The 27,942-nt window shown below is 42.4% G+C and overlaps 1 long non-coding RNA gene across 1 annotated transcript; it reads right to left on the reverse strand.

The window, feature by feature from the left end:
* Positions 1–2,607: 2,607 nt before the first annotated feature.
* On the reverse strand, positions 2,608–27,631 carry LOC131918837 (uncharacterized). Its single transcript, XR_009381102.1, has 3 exons — positions 26,892–27,631; positions 3,154–3,309; positions 2,608–3,011 (listed from the first exon to the last, which is right to left on the reverse strand). It is a non-coding gene; the product is annotated as an uncharacterized LOC131918837 (long non-coding RNA).
* Between the last annotated feature and the right edge of the window lie 311 nt (positions 27,632–27,942).

Consider the following 27,942-nt stretch of genomic DNA (forward strand, 5'->3'; position numbering starts at 1 on the left):
TTATACACACACATACACTAAGCATTTTGAAGTAGTTCCTTTGTTTCTAGAAAGACATCTGCCATCATTCAAATCATTCATCCTCTATAATTAAAGTGTTACTTTCCCCTGGTTGCTTTAAAAACTTTTCTTTTTCTTTAATCTTCAGAAATATGATTATGACTTGTCTAGGCATGGATTTATTTTTGGGTAGAAGGGGAGTCTGTTGATTGACTGAGTCTACTAGCTTGCTTCTTTCACTAAATTTCACCTAATTTCTCTTTTCAAAAAAGTTTATAGATGCTCACTGTGGAACAGCCCACCTATACCTCACTACTTCTCATCTTTTTCTGGGAGTTTATATCCTGTGATATAAATATTAGACCATTTTTGTTATTGTTTACATGGCCCTGATGTTCCGCTCATCTTTATAAATCCATTTTATCACCATTGCTCAAATTGGACAATTTCTGTGGACACACCTCAAATCTCTGTTTTATATATTCCCTATAGATTTGTATTGTAGCCACCGTATTTTTCAGTTCTGAAATACTTATTTTATTCTTTGTATCTCCCATTTCTTTGCTGAGACCTTCTATTCATTTCCCTTCATTTTAACAGAATTTGAAATGATTTGCTGAGGCATTTTTAAGGTGTTGCCTTGATATTCTTTCACTCAACTTTAACTCTCACCACCTTGGTACTGGCATACATGTTTCTTTCTTATTTGGGTTAATGTTTTGTTTTGTTTTTGATCCTTGCTATAGTGAATCATTTCTAATTGGTTCCTAACTATTTTGAATACCACATTAAAAGAAACGTTTTTTTAAATATTAACTTTTCGCAATTAGTTAAGCCTTTGGCTGTTTTTTTTTTTTTTTTTTTTTTTTTTCTTTTTGTAGAAATCAATTTGGTTTTCCAAGTCTTTACAGTGTGATTTGTCCCACTTCACCCGTGTGCATCTGAGATCTGTAGCTGTAGTATCACGGAGACTGTTTAATGGAGTACGGGTTTATTCTGACTTGTGGTTCAGGGGATGTAGCTCACAATGGCAGTGGTAGGCATGGTGGCTGGATCTTTGCCTGTGACATCAGGATCTTGAGGTTTTGTTTGTTCACATATCAGTAGATCAAGAGAGAGAGAGAGAGAGAGAGAGAGAGAGAGAGAGAGAGAGAGAAAACGCCGGGCGGTGGTAGTGCACGCCTTTAATCCCAGCACTCGGGAAGCAGAGCCAGGCGGATCTTTGTGATTTTGAGGCCAGCCTGGTCTACAGAGCGAGATCCAGGAAAGGCGCAAAAGCTACACAGAGAAACCCTGTCTTGGAAAAAAAAAAAAAAAAAACAGAGAGAGAGAGAGAGAGCTTGGGCCTGATCCAGGGCAGGATCTAATCCTCAAGGCCTGCTCCCCAGTGACTCACTCCTTCTAGCAGGCCCCAACTTCTGAAAGGTTTCACAGCCCCTCACAACAGCATCAGGGACAAAATATTCAAACACATGGATGTGTAAGGGACATTATGCCCAAACCAGAGCATATGTTCCACCAAAATGTTAAAGAGCCAAAGTCACTTTAAAACAATGTGATAAAATGCTACTCTAAGGGTGAGTATGGTAGTCCATGCCTATAACTCCAGAACTCTTGAGGCAAGAAGATTAAAAAAAAAAATTGATAAGCAACATAAAAAAAATACCTTGTTGCCAGTTTTGGATTTATGAAAATTAACAATGAAGTATCAAGCCCTGTCCAAACATTGTGTTTCTTGGCCTTTACTGACTCTGCTCAGGCCATAAGCAAGATGGGGTCATGGAAAAAGAATAACTATGGAACTCTGCCTTTAGTCATCTTACTGTTCATAAGAAAAGAGAGGAATCTCGGGTGCAGTCCTGAAAGCAGATGGAAATGTGGGTTCCAGGGCATATCCAGTGCAGGCTGCATGAGAGGCAACTTCAGGTAGGACCCTGAGACCGAGTTCTGAGACACAGAGAGCTGTGACCCAGAGGGCAGCACGCACCCCCACTTATGACGTTAATGTAGAGGTCCTAGGAGGCCAAGGGAGAGCTGGTACCTATCAAAATCTCTTGCTGGAGATTTATGGGAAGCTGATACTGGAAGACAGACATGACCAGGACAAAGTTGACCATGTCACAGCTGTCCTGACAGTGTCTCCTCACAGACATCCCCAGAGAGCTAGTCTTTCCTAGGGTATGACTCAAATGAGTAGTTCCTCTTCTTATTTTTTTTGTTTTGTTTTGTTTTTTGTTTTTTGTTTTTTCGAGACAGGGTTTCTTTGTGTAGCTTTGCGCCTTTCCTGGAACTCACTCGGTAGCCCAGGCTGGCCTCAAACTCACAGAGATCCGCCTGGCTCTGCCTCCCAAGTGCTGGGATTAAAGGCGTGCGCCACCACCGCCTGGCTCTTCTTATTTTTTTAAAAAAACTTTTCTTTTTCCTTTTTATTTTATTTTTTTTACAATTTTCTACATGATACTCTAGTCACATAATTTCTGTCCCTTCCTCTTTCCCTCTGCATCCTCCCCTGCCCCCTATTCCCTATCAATTCACGACATCTTTCTCTTTATTATTGTTACATATATAAATGCAGCCTCCTGAGTCCATTAGTGTTGCTCATACCTTATTTCTTATGCCAAATTTTTCTAAAATTCTCAGATTTTGCACTGATGTTGTCACGCCCTTTTTGTGGCTGATGAGAGGGTTCCTGTGGGTTATATTTGATACATACATATTTTTGTAAACACCATCTTATCTGAAACAGAATATAAAGAGTTTAAAGGGCTCGTTTTCAGGCAAAACATGGTTTAGGAAAGGAACATAGCCATGTCCAAGTGGAAGAAACACACTAGGCAATGATGACAGCCAATAGCACTCTGTGGGTGTCCTTACTCACCGGACACAGTAAGGAACCCAATGATACTTTGTAGCCTTGTTAAATGGCGCCAGGGTGTGGTTTCAAGTCATTGGCTGGGAGTCATGTGAAACTGCGTAGAGATTCTGGTTCCGTCCTTTACTGGTTCCACTACCTGGGAAAAAAAAACGACAAAAGAGCTCAGCTTCAACAGTGTGAGCAATCTTAATGCCTATCTTTCGAAGTCACTGCTAGGATTAAATGAGACATTCTGTGTAAGGAGCTTAGCGTCATGCCTGGCACATGATGAATGTCACCTTTCTTTCCTCGCTGTCCCTTGTAATGTCATCTCTTCTACTGGGCTTTTTCCAACCCTTCTCGTCCTTCATCCATGATGCTGGCCACATGCCCTCTCCACCTCTTCTCAGCTCCCTCGTTTCTTCAATCACACTCCCCCATTGCCGCAATCATCCCTTGTTAAAACAAATAAAAATATAGCTGAATGTTTTCAAATGAATTTAAAATAACGCAACTGGGAAACGTGAAATAACAGATTCCTGTAGTTTCCACATTTATCCACTGGATTCATCAGTGAACAGTTGATCCCAATTTATTTTATTGACTCTGTGCTCGTGTTTATTTTACAATGTTTATCTGTATTCCCAATTATTCTAACCCACAGAAAGCGAGCATGGCCCTTTATAAAATCAAGCACGAAGTTTCAATTTTCACATGAGTCATACTTGTGACTAGTCTGTTCTTTTGTCTTGGGCTTGGCACATGCGATGAATCGAAGGAGGATGGGCGGGGTTCTGTGCATGTAAACAGCTGGCGCAGTGCTTAACTGACAGCACAGAGGAATCTGAAGTTCCTTTCAGTATCTGTGGAAGAGTCGTGTTACAACCCACGGGAAGGATTTGCTGCTTCATAAATATGATAAACCGCCCTTCATACTGGCCCTTTGAACCTGCTGAGTGCCTTTCAGCAGTGGATTCCAAGGTACTTGACTGACAGTCAGCCCCAGGACCTTTGGGATGGAGTTCGGATTTTCACTTCGTAGTTAGGGGGATAGATGCAAGGTGAGACTTACTCAAGAACAGCGACTAAGTCTCGACTAAGCAGCTACCCCAGGAACGCAGACCAAATCCACCCTGTAGGCTACTCCTGCCCTACACATTTGTTTTGTAGAAGGAAAGCATTGGCTTCGACTGTAAATGCAGGTAAGCGCCAGGATACCTCCCTTCCCACCTGTCAGGACATGTTTTTGAAGTCTTACTTGCTTTTGCACTGGCAGGATCTTGAGACGATTAGTTCTGAGTGTTTAAAGTGCCTCATGTAAGGAGCTGAGAAAGACGGTAAGATCAAGGCTCTTATCAGTACTTAGACTCTACTCTATGCCAGTCTAGTTGGGTGGTGACCCACAGGAAACAGTTCAGTGCTACAAGAAGCGAATAATAAGTTCATCAGTTGACCTGGTTTCAGGGTGAAGACCTGGCTCAAGTGTGAAAACTGATAGAATTCAGGTCAGGTCTGAATTTGGGATCTACACAAGAGAACCTCATCCATTCTGTCCACAGAGCAGTAGAAAGTACAGAAGAATGCATTCTCAGAAACAGAACAGGCTCGCCCACTGGAGAAAGGGCCATAGAAAGTCAGAACTGAAGGCTAACAAGTGGAATTGCAAAAGAGCTTCAGAAGATGGAAAGAAAAAGGCAAATTCAACACACTAATGCTCTAAAGAGCAAAACAAAACAAGGCATCATCAGTGTCTAAATAGGAATCTGCATCAACTTGATTATCTGGCCCAGGGGACAAAAAAAACGATGGCATCTCTATCAATCTTTAATAGAAAAGTCTGCATTTAAACTACCAGTGATGTTGGGGTCACAACTTTTATTCACACAGGTCACTACATTAATAAAGGCTTTTCTCACACTCCATCCTATCTCTAGACCTGCTTTTCACACAAGCACAGAACTACCACTCAAATGCCACCATCAGCGGCTGGGCTGGCTGTTCATCCCTACCTATTCTTTCCTTTCCTTTAAGTCTGGCCAATGTGGGAACAGGAAGTTGTATTTACTCTGTGGTGTGAACAGAACAATGATGGATACTGAGGATGTCCTCTACTCTCAGTGTTGACCATAGCAAGAAAACATTCCCACAGGAATATTTATAAAACCAACGCTTTCAGTTTTGACCATCCAAGTGGATTTTCCTGTGTGTTCTTTAAAGAATTGAAGAAGAATTAGTGTACTGGTTAAAGGATAAACCCCACAGAGTCAGGCAAGTCCAGAAGGCTCTTGTTCAGAGAAGTCTCATGTCTGGGAGCAGAGAGAACATTCTTGGATAATGTTTTTACAAAGAGGAACATATCTGCTGAAAATATTGTGATTCTATACAGTTGTGCCATAGAACACTCCTTGAGTTACTATACATGCTTCATATTTGGGCTTGAAGATGCCATTTTATCAGAAAATGGAAATTAGCACTGTGTTACAAAGGGCTTCTGTAGTGCTTGGCTGCTCTGTTCAGCATGACCTGGCTGTGGGAAAGACTGATAATGCAGAACCACAGTTTTAATACTTGTTTGTGCCTCAGTATAGGAACAGACAAGATATCATTTTGCTACTGCATTTGTTTTATGTAATTAATTGACAACATGGACTAGGAAATAAGTCATTGAGTGCAACTTGTATTTTGTTTAGAAAATATTAGAAATGGCCTCTGTAGTTTTTTTTATTTTAATTTTTTTGTATTCTCATATATCTTTGAAAAAAATCCAAACTTGACCACATAAGTCCTTACAAATGGTAGAGTTTTTGAACAATGGTAGAGTTTTTGAACAACTTCCCACGCAATATCAACATTCTCTTCAATTAAGGTGATTCCTCCAAGAAACAATTGGGGACATTTTACTGAAAAAAAAATTGAATCACCAATAATATGTAAGAATTGATCCCTTTTCCTTATAAAGACTGAAAGAGAAGCATTCAAAACTTACAGTGAGCATCTGGAACTCTGTGTAAGGTAGCCTATCATTTATTATTGCACAGCCACACAATGGCATTAGGAAGAGAACATGTGCTGAATAGCTAGATCTGTGGACTTGATGATATTTAACTGAGAAAAACACTCATGCATCATTTTACAGTTGAATCTGAGACAATTAAGCAGTCCAATTTTATTTGTTTGTTTGTTTACTGAAATAATATCTGGCTGTATTGCCTAGGCTGGGTCTCAAATACTTTTGACTCCCAAGACCTGGAATTACAGGCAAATACCACCGTGCCTGTTTCCAAAATTTTAAGTAAATATTTGTGGTGGTTTGAATGCAAATGGCCCCCATAGGCTCCTAGGGAGTGGCATTCTTTGAAAGGGTTAAGACATGTGGCCTTGTTGGAGAAGGTGTGGCCTTGTTGGAGGACATGTGTCATCAGGGGGTGGTCCTGAAGCTTCAGAAGCTCAAGCCAGGCCCAGTGTCACTCTCACTTCCTGTTGCTTGCAGATCCAGATGTGGAACTCTCAGCTCTTTCTCCAGCACCATGTCTGCCTGTGTGCCTCCATGATTCTCACCACTAAGGCACTAAACTTCAGAACCTGTAAGGCAAGCCCCAATTAAATGGTTTCTTTTGTAAGAGTTGCGGTGGCCATAGTGTCTCTATACAGCAATAGTAATCCTGTTTAAGACATCATTTAAGCACTGATACTTTATCAATGTTTAATCAATATCGAATTTAAGAGAAGTAAAAAAAAAAAAAAAATCCAGAGACAGTTGGAGACTCTATTTTGCTGTGTTTATTAAAAAAAAAAGAAAGAAAGAAAAGGAAAGAAGGAAGGAATGTAGATAGAAAGAAAAGAGAGAGAGAGAGAAAGAGAGAAAATCTGAATATAATTTAAGACATCAGCCATAGCTAAAGAGGTAAAATTGCAAACATTGCATGCAGTGAATGCTCAGCATGTCTATTCTTCCAAAGTAATAATTGAAGTATATACCTAGAATAAAATTCAAGTCAAGCATTTAAGGCTACCTGAAGCCTTGGAAGAGTTCTTTCATATCTGGTATGGTGCCTGGTACAGACTAGTGTACCATGTGTTGAATGAATGATGGTGGATTCTAATTTGAAGTATTGCTGCTATGATCCAGCAAAGGTGTTCTGAGACTCCTTCAGCCTCAGGAGAAAATAGGATAACAAGTTAAGCTGTGCTGTCTGCCCTAGGGGCTTAACCACCTCGAAGCTAGCTTACTTTTTGTGACTGGAACTATGGCTCAGCCATTAAGAATACTTGTTGCTCTTTCAGAAGACCTGAGTTCAGTTCCCAACACCAGTATTAGGAGACTCACAACCTTTTGTAATCTTTGTAACTCTAGCATCTGAGAAACTGACCCCTTTTTTCCCCTCCTCATAGGCATCTTCATGAATGTGACAGACATCCACTCATACATATGAGTAAAAACAAAAATAGATCCTAAAAAGCTTACTATTCATGATTGCTTTACAAAAGAGATTTTTCACACAGGTAACTGGGGGTCTGCAAGGGAAACAATCGTGTCCACAGACTCAAATATCGGTCATTAGGTTGATCTATTAATGTTATGGAATTACACTTCAAAACCTGGGTCACAGAGACAATTTTTTCCCTTCTTCTATCTTTGTATTTGTGTGTGTGTTCTTCATTTTTCCTTCCATTCCCCACCTTCCCCACAAACTTCAAGCATCATACACAGTTGAAAACATGATTGGATTTTGGAGTTAGAAAAATTCAGGATGACTAGCAGCTGTACCTACTTACATGTATAAGGAACGAAGTAACACTTACTATATATCTATATATATAGTAAGTGTTACTTATATATAATATATATTATATTAATTATATATATTACACATAGACTATATAGTACATAATATAAATATGTGATGTATCTAAACTGTGCATGTATAGTGTGTTTTGAAGGCTTAGAATGAAGTCTTTTTCTTGTCGTATCAGAGTATTTTTGCAGTGAGGGCTTTCTTTGTTAGAAACAACCACTATTCTTCCCTCAGTAACTTTTTGTCTAAACAAAGTTGCTTGAATATGTTTGTTCTCAAATGGGTAGAAAAATGGAGAGTGTACCGCCAAATAAACACAGGATATTAAAGTGACCCTACTGGTAATTTTGCTAAACTCCTGAAAAATCATCTTCATTGTGTAAATAAGATGGGAAACAATGTCAAAAGTTGGGGTTTCTCAGCACACAATGAAGACTTTGTACAGTGGATGTTTTTCCGTGACTTTTCCCCTCTCCCCGATAGAGTGGTAACAAAAGCAGAGCTTTCCCACTTTGTCCCTGAGACAGGGGTCTTGTGTTCATTGAGGGCAACTTTGCACCTTATCTAAGCCTCTCACCACAGGCCACTTAGTCAGGAAAGCCCTGCTTCGCTGGTCCCTGGACAGGAAAGAGGGGCCACAGCAGGAACAAGGAGCTGGTCTCTGCTTCAGTGCATCTGACAGCTCTGCGTAAAGGAAGATGTTTACCTCTGTTTATAGCCGACCCCTCCTCCCTTTATAATTCCCATGGCTGACGTTGCTTTTTATAGCACGTCTGACTGTCTGGGAAGGAGCCACGTTGCTCCAGTCCTTAGAAAGCAAAGAGAAGAGAGAGAAACTCTCAGTAATGCTGCCTGCAAAAGAGTTTCTTCCTTTCTGGGTCTACAAAGCAAATTATCTGGGTAGTGTATGTGTGCTCTCTCAAGCACACTTACACAGCCGATTCCCTTTGGGGCATTTTAGAATGAATGATGTCAGTGGGAGAACTTGAGCTGCGTTTCATATGCACCTAGACCTTTTGGGGCTTGTTGGCTATACTGTCGAGTTAACATTTATTATTATTAATAATTGCTAGTTGGCTTAAAAATAAATTGTCACCACTTTGTGTCACAATAATTGGGGGGGGGGGACTTCTGTTGTTATGTTTTAAAAGCCTGGTCTACATAGAGCAAGTTCCAGGACAGCCAAGGCTATACAGAGAAATCTGTCTTGAAAAACAAAACAAAACAAAAAAAAGTACGAAAAAATATATTTTCAATTAAAAAAAATAATACTTGTAGGAAACACCAAAAATGCTTGTGATCTACTTGACCACTGGCACTAAGAAAAAGAAAAGAAACAGCGCAGAGTTTAATTCTGAAGAGGATGCAGGGTATCTTTTAGGAAGATTTTCTTAATCAGCAGGATTAATCCTGACTTTCAACTCCAGATAAGAATAGGATATCCCATAAGAAGGATTTACAGCATGTGACGGAATTTTGTTTTCCAACCAGGAAAGGCTCCCCGCGTCTTAGTTACAAACCTTACATTTATTAGTGATTATGTCTAGTTCCTGTATAGAACGAACTATCAAAACAAATACTTGAAAAAGTCTAGAGAAGTCAAGTACTGACAAAAGTTTAGTAGACGAAGAAGAAGTGGCCGGTTTCACTAAGGCCTCATACAGCTTGGCAGATTGGATAAAGTATGTGTGAGAGCTTAAAGTTAACCCCTGACAAATGCTCACACACACACACACACACACACACACGCACGCACGCGCACAGCTCACAAAGAATATTAGACAAACTGCCCAGAGATACGTAGCTTTAATCCCATCGAGGGGCAAGAGCGACATTGTTAAGCAATTAACTAGAGTTTAAGTGGTTGAGGCTGTGCCTAGAAGACCTTCTGGATGGTACTTATTGTATGTAATTCTCCACAGCCCTTTCTAATTGTTTAAGAAGTGTGAGACTGAAGTCTTACAGCCATCTGCATCTCACACAGTCAACTTCAAACAGACACAAGACAAAAAATCTCTTGGAAGAATAAAAGACAAAAGCCAGATTCACCTTTCGGGGTGATGGAACATATTCCGCCCCCAGAAACTTTGACAACTCAAAATCCCGAATAGCAAAGGCGCCACGTCAGCCACCCACCTGCACTGTCACAAGTACATAACACTGAAATCGGCCTGTACACTGCATGGCCAAGAGCCTGGGTTGGCAGATTTTAGTCTTGATAAAAGTAAACACTGTCACTAATATAACCGTACCAAACCTTATGCAGGAATATAAACTGGCTACATCGTATGAAATACTTCAGTTAGTAAGTTATGACAGAAACAATTTTCACCAAACAAAAAAACTTAACCAGATCTGTGCTGCCACCCACCAAAATACAGAATGAGTCATTGGGGTGGAGTTAAACAAATAAAAATAAAAATTGCATTGTGTCTAGCTAGCTTAATCAGCTAGTTAGTTGATTTTTCTCATACTTTTTTTCTTTTTCCATTTTTATATATGTATGCATGTGTACGTGTGGTATGCGTGTGTGTATGCATTTTTGCGTGTGCGGGAAACACATGCTTGTGGATACGTGTACATGTGAGTGTGAGTGCCTGTGGAGGCCCAAAGTTGATTTTGGGAATCGTCTTCCCACATGCCACCTCTTTATGCAATGAGGCAAGGCCTCTTAATCAAATCCAGAACTCCCTGATGTTGCTAGTCTCCCTAGCCATCTTTTTCTGGGGATATCTTGTCTCCATCTTCATGTGTGGGTTCTGGGGATTTGAACTCTAGTCCTCATGGTTGCGTAGCAAGCTCTTAACCACTGAACTGTACCCTACTTTTTTCCCCATGGTTCATTGTGTTTTGGCACTATATAAGAATTACCTTGAGCTCATAAGTCATCACAATAGCAAAACTCAAGCAAAAAGATCCTCCAACATTGCTCATTGGCCGTAATATACAGTTTAATGCTCAACTGAATGCATCTGAATGAGAGCCAAACACAATCGGTTATTAGCAAATGGTTAGCAGTGATGTGTTGGGCAAGAGAGATATATAGCCCATGCTTCACATATAACAAAGGTCTTCCTCAGTGTTCTGACACCTTTAATAAAATGCATGATTTTCTTCTAGAGCCATATCCTTAAAAAATCATCAATCATCAAAATCAGAACCTATGGAGAAAGTCTGGTAAATGTTGTTTGCCTCCATTTTTAGAAGGGGCTATCAAGCAACATCAAGAATTGTCCACCAAGACCCAAAACTCCAAATGGAGCACATTGTCTCAGAAGGGAAGATTGTTTTCAGGTTAAGCAGACAGAAGTGGCTGCACCCTGGCCAGACATTCATCCTTTCATGAGACCAGTTTACAATGGACCAAATCCCTCTGTCTTAAAGTCTTTTCAGATCTAGTCAGTTGCTGCACAAATATTACTGACTTAGCAGAAAGGCCTTCATAAACCATCATATACAATGTAACCCACAAGCACCACTTCCTGCTATTTTCTTACATTACTCTATACTGCTCTGACTTCCTGTTTGTTGGTTGCCTCTTTAACTAACATGTCAGGTACCTGGGGTAATACTACAGTTCTGTTCAATGCACTAACCCACTCGCACCTGGAATAAGGCTTGGAAAATAGTGTTCCCCTTCAAATAGATGTTTGCTGCATGAGTTTATGAACAGTTACAAAAAGGTGCCTTGCCTAGAGTGTCAGAGGGCTGTCATGTTGTTATTAAATTTTACAATGTATTGCCCTTCAACCTTGTATGTGTGGCTCAGAGGCAGGGCATTAAAACCCAACATCTGGAGGATTTTCCCCAGGCTATGGGAGAATCAAGGCTGATGGGGTGTGTTATGTATTCTTCTTGCTGGTATGACATAATAGCTGAGAAAAATGACGTAAGAGACAAAGGACTTCTCTTCACTCACAGACTCGGAGGCCCCAATGTCCACAGAAGCCAGCAACAGAGATCCGGGTACTGCTGCAACAGACCGGAAGCACAGAGCTCGGACTGAAACCAGAGCTAAGCGTACTCTTTTGGTTTTTTTGGTTTTTTTTTTTTCATTTTTTATTAAGAAATTTTCTACTCACCCTACATACCACCCACAGATACCCCCTCCTCCCTCCTCCCACCCCGCAACTCTCCCTCCCAAGCCACCCTCCCCCCCCATCCCCACATCCTCCAAATCAAGGTCTCCCATGGGGAGTCAGTAAAGCCCAGCACACCAAGCCGAGGCAGGTCCAAGCCCCTCCCGCTGCACCAAGGCTGCACAAGGTGCCACACAGGAGGCACCGGGCTCCCAAAAGCCTACCCGTGCACCAAGGACGGATCCCGATCCCCCGCCCGGGTGTCCCCCAAACAGTTCGAGCTAAACAACTGTATCCGGAGGGCCTAGTCCAGTCCCATGGGGGCTCCAAGCCCAGGCCCCATCGACCTACCTCTGCTAGCAAGATCCCACATTGCAGGAGTTCTACAGTTTCCTAAAGCAGCAGCACCAGCTGGGGACTAGTGTTCAAATACACGAGCCTCTGGGGACCAATTCTCATTCAAACCCTAAGTCACCAACTGGTAAAGGAATAACTGTAGCTTAAACCAAGGTTCTTAAGCCTGGGTTTGTATTCAAATTCTGTTGGAGAATGGCTCCAGCGGCTTTTCCGGTGTGCAGGCGCTAGTCCTGCCTCCATTCCGAAGTAAATCGGTTTGTTTTTCTCTAGGTGGGGTCACCTCTGCCACTGTGCTTTCTTTATATTTTGTTTGTCCCCAGATGTTCTTTCTACCCCGTCCTTGCTTCCCAGCATCCTTTGGCATTATGGCTCGTGGAAGTTCCACCCCATATGATGCTGTCAAGGCCTTCTACAAGAGGCACGCATTGCCCATAATCACCACCATCACCGGGGCTGGAATGGACCTCTTGACTCTGTGCAATATCTCTTCCTGTCCTGTGGCAACATCTCTCTCTCTCTCTCTCTCTCTCTCTCTCTCTCTCTCTCTCTCTCTCTCTCTCTCTCTCTCTCTCTCTCTCTCTCTCTCTCTCTCTCGTCTCTTTGGAAGTTTCTAAGCGGAGGTATCCCTGAGTTTCGTTTCTTTTATGTCCACCTAGTTCACGAGCCTAGAGTTCACCAATGACTCCCAACTGCAGGGTGCCCATCTCAAGTCGGGAAGAGAGGGCCGGGGGTAGCAAATATCAGATTCTAGAAAGGGAAACATGTTAAAGTCTACCAAGGGCCCCCACCTCTTACGACCCCTGCAATTTCTGACATCTCAGTAACCCTTGGAGAAGCACCCTGCCAGACGGGAAGCAGCTTGTGTGTTACTCCATCGTACCTGACGCCATGTGCAGTGTGGCGCCTGGGATTTACTACACTCCAAACAAATGTTTGATGACTGAGCGAAAGCATGCATGGGAAAACTTTCTGTTCTCATATAGCTTGAACATCCCCGACCCCAGGTTTGAAGCACACATCCTTAAGGCAGGCTATAAAACACCTTCATCTTTAATCCTTATCCTCCTCAGCAGCCACCCACACCCTCTGACCAGGCATTTATCTCAGGGCACAAAATGCCATTTGCCCACTGATCAAAGGCTGTGGGGAGGGGAGGCAAGGAGCAGCTGGGCTCAGATCCTGCCCACACCCTTCCTGCTTCTAGCAGGCCACCCCAGGGGCTGTTATGTTTTCACAGGCTAAGCCCCGTCCCTCCTCCAACCCCTCCTTCTCCGGGTCCTTGCAGACACCCTGTGGGCCTGAAGGGACAGCCCCAGGCCCTGGAGGCTGCTTTCAGCATTTCATTGTCCCCAGGCAAGGTGTAGATAGCGACCAGAGCTCCTTTTCCCTTTCCTGGGACACTGATAAGGCAAGGAAAACAGTTGTCTACTTTCCAGGCAAAAGCGTGCTTGTAGAATGGGGTGGAGCCCTGTGATAACCCAAGGAGAACTTGTTGCTCTCTGAAAAGAAATGTGGTGGGGGAAGGGGGTCTCAGGAGGTGGGGGGAGTGGGAGGCTGGGGGGAGTGGGGGGTGGGGGTGGGGGGAAAGATTAAATGGTCAAGCACTTCTTATGACAGTGCTCCCTTCCTAGGCTCAGAGCCTCATCTCCTATCCGTAAGGGAGAGCCATGAGAGATTTTGTTTGAGGCTGTCTGGGCCGCATAGATCCTTTCATGGGACACACTTACCCAGGGTACAGCTTACAGGCTAGAAATAGAGAGGGAGGCAGCTAGAAGGCCTTGTACTAGGCATGGTGGCTCAGGCCTGTGATCCCAACACTTGGGAGGCTAAGGACATCAAGTCCCAGGGTAGAGCGGGCTACCTGAGGAGATGCTGCTTCCAAACAAAACATAAAACTCCAAAGGTTGCCTTCCTGTGCAGTCAGCCCAAGGCTGCTTGGAACCCAGCCCACTGGTCAGTTTTATGTCAAGATATGTGCTTGTTAATATAAGAAACTTCATGAACTACACATGCTTTCAGTTTAGCCTAAGTGGCCTTTGATCAGGGGCTCTTCACACAGACAAACAAACCAACCCACAACAGTATACAGTGTCCGTGTTACTGTGCAAAAAAAATCCTTCAAAGGTGTGGTTGGTATCCAGTAAACACAGAGTGCAAGATAACAGATTGAAGAAATGAAGAATCACCATTAACATTTGGAATAGGGGGAAAAAAAAGAGTAAAAAACTATTTTTAGGGAGGCAGAGCCAGGCGGATCTCTGTGAGTTCGAGGCCAGCCTGGGCTACCACGTGAGTTCCAGGAGAGGTGCAAAGCTACACATAGAAACCCTGTCTCGAAAAACCAAAAAAAAAAAAAAAAAATGTTTGCTGCTTTTCACAATGTCAGCCCTACTGATCTATGAACATGGAAGGTCTTTCCATCTTCTGTTACCTTCTTCAAGTTCTTCCGTGTTCTAAAGTTCTCACTGTACAACTCTTCCACTTCCTCCTTTGGATTTACACCAAGATCTTTATGACTATTGTGAATGGGATTATTTCACTGATTTCTTTCTCTGTGGTTGTCATTGATATACAGGAAGGCTACTGATTTTTATGCGTTAATTTTGTATCCTGCTACATTGCTGAGTGCATTTATCAGCTGTAGAAATTTCCTGGTGGAGTCTTTAGGACCTTTTTGCGCAGAATCATATCTTTATATAAGGATACTTTTGACTTTTTTCTTTCTTATTTGAATCCCCTTTATCTCCTTCTCTTGTCTTATGTTCTAGCTAAGACTGCAAGCACTATGTTGAGCAGGAGCAGAGACAGTGGATATCTTGTCTTTTTCCTAATTTTAGTGGAAATGCTTCATGTTTTTTCTCCACTCAGCGTGATATTTGCTGTGGATTTGTAGCATGTTGCCTTTAGTGTGTTGAGATATATACCCTATAGCCCCAGCTATTCAAGAATTCTTATCAGAAAGGGATGTTGGATGATATCAGGGTCTTTTCTGTATCTAATAAGATGATTGTGTGATTTCTAGTCTTTAGTCATTTGGTGTGGTGGATGACATTTATTGATTTATACATGTGGAACCATGCCTGTTTCTTCAGGATGAAGCTTTCTTGATCTTCATTATGTGCTGTAGAATTTGGTTTGCAAGTATTTATTGTGAATTTCTTGCAAATCTGTTTATCAGAGAGATTAACCAATAACTTTCTCTTTTTTAAAAAAATTGGCCTTAGTCTGATTTGAATTTCAGAGTTGTATTGACTTGGTGAAAAGAATTTTGAAGTGTTCCTCCCTTTTCTATTTTTGTATAGTCTGAGAGAGGAGGAAGTAGGGAACCTACTTTGACTCACTGGCACAAGAAAGGACTTTCTGAACAGGACTCCAGCACCATGGGCATTTAAGATGGACAACTGACAACTGGGATCTCATGAAATTAAAGAGTTTTGCCCAGCAAAGATCATCATTTGAGTGAAGAAGCAGCCTAAAAAATGGTAATTGACTATTCATCTTCAGAGGATTAGTGTCTAGACTATACAGAGGGGAAAAAACTAAACACTAAGAAAGCAAATGACTCAATTAAAAATTAAGGCATGAAAGTTGTCTTAATTAGTATTATATTGCTGTGAAGAGACATCACAACCATGGCAACTCTTATAAAGACAAGTACTTAATTTACAATTTCAGAGGTTTAGTCCAATAGTATGGCAGGAAGCATGGCAGCACACAGGCAGACATGGTGCTAGAGAAGGAGCTGAGAGTTCTACATCCAGATCCAAAAGCAGCAGAAAGAGAGAGATACTAAGCCTGGCTTGGGCTCTTGAAACTTCACAGTGACATACTGCCTCCAACAAGGCCACACCTATTCCAGAAAAACCACACCTCCTAATCCTTCTCAAGTAGTGCCACTACCTGATGACTAAGCATTCAAACATATGAGTTTATGGGGGCCATCTCTATTCAAACCACCCCAAAACTAAACAAATATTTTTCAAAAGAAGAAACACAAATGGCCAAGACATTTTTTTTATGATCAAAATCCTTAGCCATCAGAAAAATACAAATTGAAACTACTTTGAGAATCCATCTTACCCCAATCAAAATGGCTAAGATTGATAAAACAAATGATAACAAATGCTGCCATGGATGTTGGGAAAGGGAACACTTATCCACTGCTAGTGGGAGTGAAACTGGTATAACCATTATAGAAATCATAGTTTTCATCAAAAACTCTTCAAAAATCTAGAAATAGATGTGTCATAGATCAATCTATATCATCCTTGAGTATATACTCAAAGGACTCTTTATCCTATAACAGAGATATTTGCTTAACCATGTTTGTTGCTGCTCTATTTATAAAAGGCAGGAAACGAAAACAGCCTAGATGTCCATTAGCTGATGAATGGATCATGAAAACATTGTATAGTTACACACTGGAATATTACTCGTCGGTAAAGAAAAATGAAACTGTGAGAATCTCAGGTACATGGATAGAGCTGGACATGGCTGTTCTGAGTAAGAGGACTCAGACCCAGAAAGACAAAAGCCACATGTTTCCTTCCATACATGGATGATGACACTGAAGCTGTGTGTATGTGTGTGTGTGTGTGTGTGTGTGTGTGTGTGTGTGTGAGAGAGAGAGAGAGAGACAGACAGACAGACAGACAGACAGAGAGACACAGAGAGACAGAAACAGAGAAAGAAAAAGAGAGAGAGAGAGAGAGAGAGAGAGAGAGAGAGAGAGAGAGAGAGAGAGATTTGGAATACCAATATAAGTTAGGAAACTTGTAAGAAGCCATTAAGGGATTCAACTAAAGAGGGGTAGAATACAGGTGAATTGAAAGGAGGAAGAGGACTAATGGATCAGGAAGAGTTAAATGGAGTGGAGGAATAGAAGAAGTCTGGGAAAGGATAGCTAACACTTAGACTTGTGAAAAATGTCATATGGAAACTTACTACCGTAAAAGCTTCCTAGATACACACACACACACACACACACACATACACACACACACGCACATGCACACAAGCACACACACACACACTACATTTTTGTTTAAATAAGATTATCCTATAACAGGGAAACAATGCCTCCCCTAGGTTCCCTATTCTGTCAACTAAAACCTCACAGTGCCATGTATGAGTTATCTCTTTCTGAGTTGTTGGTCAGTGAGAACTATAGCTAGCCCTCCAGTCATTACAGGCTATTGCCATTGCTCTTGGTTACTGCGGTCATTTAAATGAGAGTTGTCCTCAGGCTCATGGATTTGGATACTTTGTCCCCTGTTGGTGGAATTGTTTGAGAAGGATTAGGTAATGTGAACATGTTGGAGAAAGTGCATCACTGGGAGTGGGCTTTGAGGTTTCAAAAGACTCCTGTGATTCCCAGTGCTCAATCTCTGACTCATGGTTGTGGATCAACATGTGAGCTCTCAGCTGTTCCTTCACTCTACCATCATGGACGCTAGTTCCCTGAAACCATAAGCAAAATTAAATGCTTCCTTTTGTACATTATTCTGGTTATAGTGTTTTATCACAATATAAAAGTAACCAAGATGGTTACCCTCCATACCTCGTGAGTAAGACCCTATTACTATAAACACCACATACCTGAGTTAGAGGACACTGAGAAATCAATCTGATACTGACTGGAAGCTTCATTTCTTTCAGTGAGTTTTCATAATGCTGGAAGGTACTATGCATGCCACTAGTGTAGAAAAGTCCCTAGCAGTCTTACCCAGATGTGAACACTGTGAGTTGCAATAATCACTGTCCTGGCAAGATATGTTCCCTGGTGCAATAGGGGCACAAATATTATGTGAGTAACCAACAATTTTCTACTTTGGCTTATACCCTGTTCTACAAGATGGAACCCATGTGTGATACTTTTAACTTTTAACTGGGCTCAAACCCCAAGGCTGGCTATGTCACAGGCCCTAGGTATTTTTATTCTATGAACATACTTATAAACTGCCCTTTACATTCTTATCATTATACTATAGCGTAGTATATCTATCCACCCTCATCAGAGATGCTTTCATTTGCAGGAGATGGTGACTGGTACAGTCACCATAAACAGTCAACACTTAGAGCATAAGAGTGAAGTGAATCGTTCTCTTCTACATGAGACATCTATATCACATATCTTTTACCCAAAGCTTGGCAATCATCATGAAAGAAGTGTCAGAAAGGTTGTAAGAACCAGAAATAGTAAAAACAGACAGCAGCTGGTACAGTGCACCCCAAATTTGCCCAAGATCAAGCCACTCAAAATCCCAGCACAGGTTGGGAAATGTCTCATGAAATCTTACCCCATGGCTCTTTGGTAACTGATAGCTACTCGGGAAAAGAGAGTCAGTCTTTTTTTAGGGATACAGTCCCTGAGCAGCTACCTATGCACTAATAGATGTTCCTACATGCATGCACATACAGACACCACTAAATGGACTCAGTGGGTATTTTTAAAATAGTATATTTTTTAAAGAAAGCACACGAAGTTGGGAAGGAAAAGTAGGAAAGAGTTAGGAGATAAATTGAAGTGGAGATATTAGGGGCTAGATTTGATCATGATATGCATGTTTGACTATTAAATAAAATTCTATTTGCTGAGGACAAAACTCTGAAGGGGATGTTAACCTCACATGGCCAATACTTGCTCTGGAACTTGGTGCCTGTAACAGAGCTGACAGTACTGGTTATGGTGATCAGAAAAATAAGAGCATCCTGGGTTCACTTCAAGGAAATTCACCCATCTGTGGGTAGAGTCCTAAATCTCAGTCAAGATGATTCTAATAGACACTCTCTGACTCTCATTTTTTAAAACATTCTATAGAGTCTTCTTTGTTTGTGTGTTTCCCTCCATGGTACTGGGAATCAAACCCAGGTCCCATCACTAAAGAAATGTCTACATCAAGTAGCACTCCCAGCGTTGGTCTAACTCAAAGGCTTTCCCCCCTCACATGTAAGTATGATGTGAAAGTATGTGTAGTTTGCCTGTTCACATGTGCGTGGGAACATATATACACATGTCTCTGTAGAAACCCTAGGTTGCTCTCCACATTACTCACTGAGACAGTCTCTCAGTTGAACTCACTGATATTGCTAGTTTGTGTAGCTACTTTGCTGAGGGCATCCGCTGTCTCTGTCTTCCCAGCACAGACTTTACAGTTGAGTCTCCCACACCTACTCCACCATTGTGTGGCTTCTGGGGACCCAAATTCCCTTTGTCAAGCTTGCATGGCCAGCCATCTCTCTAGCCCTCAGAGTTTATCAATCATTGTCTCCCGTTTATCTAAAACTTTGATTCCCTCCAAGTTTCTTGTGGAATTGATGGAGAAAGGATTCAGAAACCAGCTACTCTGGCTCTTTTCTTGCCATAGGAGTTGAAGAGCCAGTGGTCCAGCGTTTGCTCAGTGATCCAGAGACTCCATTTTATAAGGCTTGTAACTTTGGAAGACTCAAGGACAATGAAAACAGAGTCATATTCTTAAGGAAAATATGAACTTGCTGTTGTTTTTTTTAATGATGATGCATGACTTCTGATCCTTCCCAGTATTTGGAGGCTGAGGCAGGAAGATCATGAGTGCTGAGGCCAGCCTGAGCTATCTAAAGAAACATGGTCCCATAACAAAAAGAAACAGAGAAAAAGTGTTTTTAAAGAAAAAGATGTAAAGCTTAATAGGAAAGAATATGTAAGTAGAACAACCCTACCAGGGATACATGTGACTATATCACCTTAGATCTTTTTATCTGGTTTAATTAAAGGTAAAATCTGGTTTAATTAAGGTAAAAATCTGGTTTAATTAAGGTAAACACCAAATTAGAAACACTGTTTGTAATAGTGTTACAGTGGAAACAAATATGTGGGTTAGATGATTGTTAGGATTGAAACAGCAAAGTGAGAGACACCCAGGAAGGTAAAGGAAAAGGTTTACAGCTGTCATGATATAAGGAAGGCAAAGAATTAAAATCTGAGGAACACTACGGATACACCTTGGCAACTGTGTCCCATTGTGGTCAAACATCCTTGAAGCTTTTGTTAGTTGTTCCTATTAGTTCAGAAACTAAGACATGAGGACATTTGTCCATGTAGAAGCCTGTATCTTCAAAGCATCTGTCTGTTATCATTCACTGTCACATACATGGCGGTTTTGACACTTTTCATTTTTTTTGTGAGGATTATGGGAAGAAATACCTTAAAAGGTACATCTGCTCTACCCTGATTGGGGACATAAAAAGGATCATCCTTGTCCACAAGAACACTTACGGTTTGTGTATCAACTGTCCTCTAAAAATCTTCTCCGTTAAAGTCTTGAGTCTCCAGCTGTAGATCCGGTCATAAGAGGTAATTGGACCATGAGGACCTCATCCTCATTAGTGGATTGATTCTCGATGAATTCACCATTTGGCAACATTACTAGGAGGTGGGTTCTGGTTGGCAGATGTCAGTCACTAGAGGCCTCCCTGTGGATGGCATCTTGTCCCTGGATACTTCCTGTTTTCTGTCTGCTTTCTGGATGCTCTGAGGTGGGCAGCTCTGATCTGCCTTGGCTTCTTGACTGTGTGCTGCTCTCTTGACCACAGGGTCAAGGCAATGGAGCCATCTGACCATGGAAGGAAAGATCTGAAACTGTGAACCCGAATCAATCTTCCCACCTACTAAGTTGTTCTCTTGGGTGTCTGTCACAGTAACACAAAGTCTGAGTATCTGTCCATGGACTTCTTTAATGAGAGGGACATCTATTCAATCACACAATGAACCCGGGGCACTCATGGCCACTCTGCCCCATCACTCTAGATTCACTTTTCTGTCTCACATGTACTTTCAAGTCATGTATTTGAACCCTGTTCCTTGAGTTTAGGGGGCTCCCTCCTGCTTTACCATGCACTGTCGTGAGTTCCTGGCTGCTAGATGCCGAAGATCTCTATATAGTGCTGTTTCCTTTACAGTAGCCTAGTGAGAGGACACAGGGATATGAGTTACACCTGATTTCCATTTATTTCTCCACCTCTTGCTTTCTCCTAACAAAGTTGAACGTGTATGAAGATGTCACTGAGTGACAGGGCACAATTAAGGGGAAATCACAAGGTCTGAAGGAGGAAATGGCTAACTATATATGTAACTACAACTTCTAGGGTTTAAGGGAAACTTCCCCTAAAAGACAAATTCTGTCAGCCCTTTCTGAAATACAACCTCCAGGACTCAACTAGCCTTTCCTTTCACTCTGAAAGCACAGTCTTCAAGGATCCATCTACTTTTGTGGGGGACTTTTACTAATAGCACATTGAGAAAACAATAATGCACACACACGTATGCACATATGCAATCATGCATGAGGACATACATTACTCTCCTGTCTCAGCCTCTTAAATGCTGGGATTACAAGTGTCCCTGCCTATCTAAATTATAGGGGTTGAACCCAGCAGAGGTGTATGTGCTAATTTAGCACAAGAGCCACATTCCCAGCTGTGTTTTCAATGGTGGTGACTTAGAGAGGACAGGGTAATAGCTGCTGCCATAGGGCAGGCCTTGCTATGACTTCCTCCCAGCTCACCTTTGGAGATGCTTCTTCCTGTCTGAGTCCCTTTCACTGAAGGGAGACTGGGGTGTATCTTCCAAGCCTGACTCCACAGAGGAAAAAGAGATCCAGCAGGACTCTCCTGACAGTGGAGTGGGCAGAGAGTTTCCTATGACTTTACCAGAACACTCTTTGAGCACTTGCCAAGGGACCGAGACTAGGGTTCCCCCCGGAATGAAGTGTCCTCGGGAGTCCAAAGGCCAGAGGGGTCTCTCTGGAGCAAGGATCCAGGTGGAGACTGCATTGACTTCAAATCAGTGCTCTTCTACTGAGTGTCCAGCAAGGGCTGACCGTGTGCTGAAGCCCACAAAAAAGTATTAACAGAGCGTGCAGGTTGCTAATTGAGGTGTCATCCAGGCATTGTAAGAATAGAGGCAACTAGCCCAGACAAGCCAGTCCGTGAGCCTGGAAGGACAGAGCCTAAGTGATCAGATCCCGAGGGTGAAAAGCTTAGGGCAAGAAGGGAACTATTGATTAGGCACTTCCAGAAAAGTCCCCCACGAAGAGCAGAAGGGATGGGCATACTCTCTACCATGTGGTAAGGGGAGAGAAAAGTAAGAAGATCGCTCCTGACTCCCACGGTGTGAGCGGCTTTTCCTAGAACGTTACAAACCCATGGGGGTCAGGATGTCCTTTGGGGGGGGGCTCTCCACTGTCTCATACTCCATCAGCCCCTGAAGACTGGGTCAGCCCAAGTTGCCACCAGCACAGAGGAACGGGGCTCTGCCCACTTCCCAGACCACATTCTCCTGTGGCCCAGGCTGCTTCCTCTAGTTTCACCTTCGTTTCAACAGTCTGTTGCTCCCCGGGATTGTTTGTGTAAGAAACCCACTCTCCCAAGCTTCCTGTGTCTCTGCCGTTTCCTCCCCGTTACCATTCTCCAGTGTGGCACTGAGGGCCATTGTTTTCCTTTCTAACCACAATGCTAGTCCCCAGGAAGGGCAAGGAGGTGTGCGACTGCGGGGCGGGCAAGCGAGGAAGGCCCGTCTGTCTGCTGGCCTCTCTCAGCCCCAAGAATATCACTGCGAAGTGGTGGGCGTGGCACTCGCTTGTCAGCCCTGGACGGAAGAAACCAGTATCAGGGGAGAGCTTCTTGCCAGTTAATCCCCAGACGCTATCTAAACAGAGGCACGTTCCCAGGAGTTAAGACAGGAGCGGTCTCAGAGTGCTGATAACCATCTGCGCCAGAGGAAGCCAGGAGTGTTGGCTTTCTGGTTTTTTTTTTTGCCACGTGTTAACTGCTTCTAAACTGAGAAATCGGATTGAGCAGTGTTTACTGAGCTCCCGACCCAGGTGCAGACGCCTATTTAAGAAATGAATTCCCTTGTAACTGGATTCAGTGCTCCAACCTTTAGATCGAGCCCAGCGTCCGCTCAGCCCGCACCATGGTGAACAGTAAACATAAATGCGTGTTTTCTTGTCGGTGCTTTAATTAGATGCGTTGTTGGAGGAGCTCCCACGGATCTTGGTTCGGTTTCCTGAGCACTCCGAGAAGCAACTGGAAATGTAGCTGGCTTGGGGAAACAGGACTGAGATGCCCTGTCATTTACTGTTGAAATGCCTGTGCCGGATTTCAGTGTTGATTTCCAAACAGAAACAAGAGAACCCCTGACCGATGAAATAAATAAAATGTGGGCTCTGTGTGTGTGTGTGTGTGTGTGTGTGTGTGTGTGTGTGTGTGTGTGTGTGTGTGTGTTGCGCGCATATATGTTCTCACCAACAGTCAACAAAGTAAACTTAAGCAATCAATATTAATGATTTCAGCTTGGTCTTCATAAGAAAAAAATGCATCACAGCCTTGTTTATTTTCGACTATCATGTAGCAGAAGCGGTGGGCTATTTTGGTGACATTTATTTTGTAATGTTTTCACGGATTTTGCTCATTCTCTTCATTACACTTTTCCCACCTGTTTTGACACTGAATCACCCGGCAAAGCCATTTTGTTTATTTCAGGTTTTAAAGTGCTGTGTGCTTACTAGTAACACATCCAGGTTTTTGAGCCATAGAAACAGATGGAATAGAAACACATCAAATTCCCTTAATTCAGATGAAATGGTGTTTTCAATAATGGTTTTAAGCATGCCTACTGCGGATCTGTGGCAAAGCTACTGATGTGCGGGCATGTTAAATATGGATCAACATTTACATTTTAAGAAAATAATGTACCTGCCGTTTGCACCAAGAACAAACCAAAATTCACAAAATCTCCAGCCAATGCCCCATCTTCCTCACCTCTGCCCATAGGACTTGAAATAATTTTAAAGGAAATATTCTACCAGAAATAGGGGTTTGGAAAAAAGACAATGGAAAATTTTCTTTTTCAAAAGGTGGCTTTTTTTCAATAATTCTTTTATTGGTGTGATTACGTTGCTGTTCATGCCTTGGGCTTTAAATGAATTCTGGAACCTAATGAAATGAAATGACTTCTGAATTCTACTTCAAAATAAGAAGAGGTCCGTGGATGTGGGTTTACACGAGAGAAGACTTAATGTCTTCTTAAACAGCTGAGAGGGAACATCTATTCCTTTATAAAGCATTGGCTATTACACTGTCTTTATTTAGTTTCCTGACACACTTTAAAAATGTGCTCTTGGGGGGCAGTCTCCTGGTGGCATTCAGAAACTGTTGTAAATACAAAGCTCTGAGAATATATGTCTTTTTTTTTTTTTTTTTAAGCTATCAAGGGAAAAAAATACAAATCATACAGCTGAAAGCTAATGACTTAACATCATGAAAGCAGTTGGTGGTTCAGGCCAAAACATTTCTCCACCATGATTGTCAGCTAGCTTTTCTCCTGGTCTAGAGTAGCCACTTTCTTCAAAGGGGATCTCTGAGCTCTGTGGTGGCAGTATTTGGGGAATCAGTTATTGTCATCGCTTTGTCGATTTCTGAGTAGATTTATGGGGGAAATCTGAGACGCAACATCATTGACGAAGAAATCTGGGAACTGTGTTTTTCTGCCTCTGGTTCTATGACAAACAAGGATTATAAGCTTAGCTGAGATTGTTCCAGAATTTGCTTCAACAAGAGGAAGCTCTTTAGTTTCTTAAAGGGAATTAAACTCCCTAAGCATGTGGAAAGGCACAGGCTATTTTACTCCTATTCTTGATCCAAGCACATCTGTATTTTCTGGCAGGACATCGCGGACTCTCTCCCAGGTTTCTTCCCTACCCTGCTCCAGACTGAGTCTTGTAAATCAAGCTTTTCCACAATCAATTATCAGAATATATCCTTCTGAGGCTATACTGTTTCCCTAATTATACCTGTTTTACCCAAATTGCATTCAGGCACACACAGGCAAAGCAAGTATTAAATAGTGGATTATTGAGATAATTTTCTCAGTTTTAAATGACATCTCCTCAAAACATCCATTGGCAGCATACAGGCTGCATAGAAAAGTGAGTGAGGATTATCCCAACCCAGAGACAGTCAGTTTCATTAGGTGGCCCAGACAAGGAGCAGATAAAATTGTCCTTCACTTTTCTTTGTTTTAACTAAACATTCGTGGTATTTAGAGTTTCCCTCCCCAGAGGAGAGTCAGCAACTAGCCTCTGGCCTTGCGTGGGGGAAATAGCTCACTTTGGTGTGCACAGTATTTATATTTCAAACCATTAGGGAGACAGGCTGTCCACTAAACTGAGCAGAAATAGAAAAGAATCCTGCCTGCACACGGGTTAAATAAAGACCACAGGTTCCAACAGTCAGCCGCAACGGACTTAAGGGGCCTTGCCCCAGATACTAGCTTTACTTATCTGGAATCTTAATCCCAGTCTGCACCTTTTGATCAGGCGAAGCCTCAGACCAAGAATGACTTATCGAAGGGGCTGGAATTTGCACTGCACTTCCATGCACCCGTATAGCTAACCACTTGTAGGCTGGATTATGGGACTAACACTTCAACACTCAACAAGTGGTGACCGGGGAGTAGCTCATGGTCTCCATCAGAGAGGAGGTGCCACGGGTCAAGTGGGAGGACCAGCTGGACACACCAGGCCGTCTTCCCAGCTCTGTTGACAGAAATGTCCTTCCTTAATGGCACAGCGGTGGCAGGGGTAACTGCTCTTCAGGATGTATGTCTTTTCAGGGTGGTCCTATCCTGCTGTCTCCAGCTGCCCAGTTCACTGCAGGAGAAGGCTCCCACCTGTGTGACGAGTCTCCAGACTCTTCTAATCTTCCAGTCAGCCTGGATTTTCTATTATCAACCTCCAGGCTTATTGTCTCCCCAGGCCTGTATTTTGGGAGGGTAATAGCTCCCTGGCCTTCCCATCCCTTTCCAAGTTAAGCTAGACATTACTAGATTAATTAGTATTCTCTGCTCCAAATCTGATTTCCCGTCACATCTGTCTTAATCCCCAATTCACTGTAAATATTAAGCTAAAAATTACAGGAGGAGTGTAAACTTTTGATAGTCCCTTTCCCTGATTACAGCATCTTTCCCCTTCACTTCCACTAATTTCTTCCACAGCAGATTTATTGCCTGCCCCCATCTTGCCAACCTGGGATAGTGTCTATCCCCAAACTTTCTCTTTACCTAACAGAGTATAATTTTTTTTCCCTCTGCCTGTCACTTCTTCCTGCTCCATTTCACAATTAACTAGACATCCCAGACAAAAGCAACTGCCAAATACTAATTAACAAAATGTTGCCAATGTATGTATAGGGCTAAGTGTGTGATATTTCTTAAAGGCATACTAACAGTGATACAGTTTTAGTTTTTTTTTTTGTTTGTTTGGGGTTTTTTTTTGTTGTTATTTTTAATTAGGGTCTCATTTAGGTCAGACTGTCTTTGAACTCATTATGTAACCAAGACTAGCCTTGAACTCTTGATCCTCCATCCTCTACCTCTCAAATCCTGAGGTTACAAGCATTAACCATCATATCCAGCTACTAACAGTGATCTGAACAACTTAAAATTTTTTTTAAGTTATGTGTGTGTGCAGGTATGTGCACATGAATGCAGGTACCCACAGAAGCTGGAAAAAGTTGGCCCCTGGAGCTGAAGTTACAGGCAGTTGTTAACTGGCTACTGTGGGTTCTGGGATTCAAACTTGAGTCCTCTGCAGGAGCAATACACACTCTTAAACACCGGTCATTCTCTCCAGTTCTAAGAACAAATGTTTTCAATGACGGAATTTAGGAAAATGATTGGCCCAAGAAAATTTTGATGAGAGGCCAAGAGTCCCCCTTTGTCACCATCACCTTCCAGAGCACAGTCAGGTGCTGCTTTATGAGACTAACCTGGACTGATGGTACATCCGCTTTTCTCAGGGTCCTTCACGCCTCATCTTCATTTCAGATGGAGCACACTTCTCCTGGTGGTGACAGCTTTCTTGGTGACTGCTCACCAGAGTGCACACCTTTAACCCCAGCAGCTGGGAGGCAGAGGCACGTGAATCTCTGTAAGTTCAAGGCCAGCCTGGCCCACAGAGTGAATTCCAGGGCAGCCAGAGCTCCATGGCAAGAACCCTTTCTCCAAAAGTAAAATAAATAAAAATAAAACAAAAGTACAATGGAAACCATCCAAGCTTTGTAGCTAGGCTGAGTTGTGTTCCAGGTCCGAGTCTGCCTCTTACTGTCCCGGTGACTTGGGCAGTTGGAGCCCTCTGTTTCCTGGTCTGTAAAATGGACATGTTCAGCCTTCAAGTTACTCTGAAGACTGAATAACACATGTTGTGAAGCAACTGACTGTAAAGCTAACAGCTCTCTGAATCTTAGTTGTTTTTGTTTCTTAAGCATAAACCCAGCGCGACAACTGCGGTAAACATGATTAACGCGCCTGTCACACAGCTTCTCAGTTTTCAGCTACGATTGCTTCATCAGCACTACGGAACAGCAATTCATAGCCTGCCTCTTAGCTTTGTGTACTAGAACACTCAGGAAGCTGTTGAGATCTCTTGAAACTCAATTTTTGGCTTATTCTGAATTTACCTAGTACCCTGAACATGAAGAGCTTGAAAACAAATGGGAAATGGGGGTGGGGGGGAAGAATGTCTTAATATTTTTAATAGTTATTTTTTTCATTGCTATGACTAAATTCTCAGGAATTGAATTCTGCATTCTGAATTCTAATTCTACAGCCTCTCAAGGAGCAGCTTCATGAAGGCGGGGAAGGCTTGTTCTGGCTCACAGTCTGGAGGTGCACATCTTCATAGCAGGGAACGCACAGCTGTGGTGGTAGCAGCTATCCCACATCACAGGTGGATCAGGAGTGATGGAAGTGTCGGTGCCCAGCCGGCTCTCTCCTTCTCCATCTTTCATTTGGTCAGGTCTCCTAACACATGGGGTGGTG

The sequence above is a fragment of the Peromyscus eremicus genome, chromosome 8b (assembly GCF_949786415.1).
Source record: "Peromyscus eremicus chromosome 8b, PerEre_H2_v1, whole genome shotgun sequence".
In the NCBI taxonomy this organism is placed as follows: domain Eukaryota; kingdom Metazoa; phylum Chordata; class Mammalia; order Rodentia; family Cricetidae; genus Peromyscus; species Peromyscus eremicus.